The following is a 3257-nucleotide window of genomic DNA, read 5'->3' as shown; positions in this document are numbered from 1 at the left end:
ATCTCACAAGCAATCAGATGATGAACCTCCACTTCTTTTCCAAGCATAATGTAATGAATCATCACTGCTCTCTTGATGGTGACCTCAGAACGGTTGCTAGTGGGCAATATGGAACGCCCAATAAAGTCTAGCCAACCTCTTGCAGTTGGTTTGAGGTCTCCCCTCTTGAGTTGGTTTGGGACACCTTTTGAATTGGTTATCCATTTAGTTCCAGGGAGGCATATGTCCTCTAGAACTTGATCCAACCCTTTATCTGCTCTCACCATTCTCCTATTAAAGGATTCAGGATCATCTTGTAGTTGAGGCAATTTGAAGATCTCTCTTATTTTGTCCAGATGGAAGTAGATAACTTTCCCTCTGACCATGGTTCTGTAAGTATGGAAAGCAGTTCCAGTCATTCTCTGCTTATCTGTCAGCCACAGATTTGAGTAGAATTCCTGAACCATATTTCTTCAGACCTTTATCTCAGGATTGGTTAGAACTTCCCATCCTCTGTTTCGAATTTGCTCTTGGATCCCCGGATATTCATCTTCTTTCAGATCAAATTTGACTTCCGGGATCACTGACCTCAGACCCATTATTTTGTGATAATGGTCTTCATGTTCTTTGGTTAAGAACTTCTCTTGATTCCGAAGATTCTTTGGATTATTCTCTTTCTTTCCTGTTAAATTGGTTTGTTTTCCCTTAGGAGCCATGATCTTGATGAATCTTGGCTTAGTGATCACGGAAAAGCACACCAAACTTAGAGGTTTGCTTGTCCTCAAGCAAAAGAAAGGAAAGAGGGGAGAGAAGAGGAGAGAAAATTCGAATGGTGTGGGGAGAGGGGGGTGGCCGAACATGTTTAAATAGGGGAGGAGGAGAGATTTTTCGAAAATTTGAGGGAGATTTAAGAAGATATGGAAAAACATTGAGGAGATAATAGAGTTTTTGAAAGAGCCTAGGAAAGGATTTGAGATAGATTTGAAGAAGATTTTATTTTTGAAATTGGAAGGTGAATGATGAAAGTTTGTAATGTGTTTATGCAGAAAAATATGGATCAGAACAAGAAAGTTTGAAAAAATTTGAAGTGGGAATCAAAATCTCCTCCCCTTGCCTTTCTGGCGTTAAACGCCCAGAATGGTATCCATTCTTGCGTTTAACGCCCATTTGTTGGCCAATTTGGGCGTTTAACGCCCAGCCAGGTACCCTGGCTGGCGTTAAACGCCAGAAATCCCTTTATCACTGGGCGTTTTGCTAAACGCCCAGGATGCTGCACACCTGGCGTTAAACGCCCAGAATGGTGCCCATTCTGGCGTTTAACGCCCAAAGTACCCCTTACTGGCATTTTTTCGCCAGTAAGCTCCTTTTCTCTGCTTTTTGCACTGAATCCTTCTGTAACTCTGTGAATTCCTTTCCCCATTCTGGCGTTTAACGCCTAAAGTACCCCTTACTGGCGTTTTTTCGCCAGTAAGCTCTTTTTCTCTGCTTTTTGCACTAAATCCTTCTGTAACTCTGTGAATTCCTTAAATTTTGATAATTGCCCTTGTAGAAACAAAATATATGACCTGCTAATGACTGGGTTGCCTCCCAGCAAGCGCTTCTTTAATGTCTTTAGCTGGACCTTCACTGAGGATCATTCAAGCCTCAGTTTTGAGCATTCTTGCTCAAAATTGCTTTCAAGATAATGCTTGATCCTCTGTCCATTAACAATGAACTTTTTGTCAGACTCAGTATCCTGGAGCTCAACATATCCTTATGGTGACACTCTTGTAATCACATACGGACCCCTCCACCGGGATTTAAGTTTTCCTGGGAACTGGACCCCTCCAGCGGGATTTTAGTTTTTCTGGGAACAATCTGAGCCTAGAGTTGAAGAGCAGAACTATTTGTCCTGGCTCAAAGACTAAGATCCCTTGTTGAGGCATGGCATATCCATGAGGTAAGTTACCAGCTCTTTGGCAGCTGTCATAGTTACGCACAAACTCTCGGGCATCTCTATAGAGAGTAGGCCAGTAGAAGCCACATTAGAGGACCTTAGTGGCTGTTCGCTCACTTCCAAAATGTCCCCCATACTGTGATCCATGGCAATGCCATAGGATCCTCTGTGCTTCTTCTCTGGGTACACATCTACGGATCATTCCGTCTGCACATCTCTTAAAGAGATATGGCTCATCCCATAGGTAGTACTTGGCATCTGAAATTAATTTCTTTCTTTGCACTCTGCTGTACTCCTGTGGTATGAACCTCACAGCTTTATAATTTGCAACATCTGCAAACCATGGAGCTTCCTGGATGGCAAAGAGTTGCTCATCTGGGAAAGTCTCAGAAATCACAGTAGAAGGGAGGGACGCCCCAGCTACTGGTTCTATTTGGGACAGATGATCAGCTACTTGGTTCTCTGTCCCTTTTCTGTCTCTTATTTCTATATCAAACTCTTGCCGAAGCAACACCCATCTTATAAGCCTGGGTTTTGAATCCTGCTTTATGAGTAAGTATTTAAGAGCAGCATAGTCAGTGTACACAATCACCTTGGATCCTACTAGATAGGATCTAAACTTGTCAATGGCATAGACCACTACAAGTAACTCTTTTTCTGTAGTTGTGTAGTTCTTCTGTGCATCATTTAGAACGCGGCTGGCATAATAAATGACGTGCAGAAGCTTGTTATGCCTCTGTCCCAACACTGCACCAATGGCATGGTCACTGGCATCACACATTAGTTCAAATGGCAATGTCCAGTCTGGTGTAGAGATGACTGGTGCTGTTACCAGCTTGGCTTTCAGGGTCTCAAATGCCTGTAGACACTGTGTGTCAAACACAAATGGTGTGTCAGCAGCTAGCAGGTTGCTCAAAGGTTTTGCAATTTTCGAAAAATCCTTTATAAACCTTCTGTAGAATCCTGCATGCCCCAGAAAGCTTCTGATTGCCTTAACATTGGCAGGTGGTGGTAATTTTTCAATTACCTCTACCTTTGCCTTATCCACCTCTATTCCCCTGCTTGAAATCTTGTGCCCAAGGACAATTCCTTCAGTCACCATAAAATGACATTTCTCCCAGTTTAAAACCAGGTTAGTCTCTTGGCACCTTTTCAGGACAAGTGCTAGGTAGTCAAGACAGGAGCTGAATGAGTCTCTGTATACTGAGAAGTCATCCATGAAGACTTCCAGGAATTTCTCCACCATATCAGAGAAGATGGATAACATGCATCTTTGAAAGGTTGCAGGAGCATTACACAGACCAAAAGGCATCCTTCTGTAGGCAAACACGCCAGAAGGGCA

Source organism: Arachis duranensis, chromosome 8 (genome assembly GCF_000817695.3).
Source record: "Arachis duranensis cultivar V14167 chromosome 8, aradu.V14167.gnm2.J7QH, whole genome shotgun sequence".
In the NCBI taxonomy this organism is placed as follows: domain Eukaryota; kingdom Viridiplantae; phylum Streptophyta; class Magnoliopsida; order Fabales; family Fabaceae; genus Arachis; species Arachis duranensis.
The sequence above is the reverse complement of the archived record's forward strand: the minus strand, read 5'-3'. Positions refer to the sequence as shown.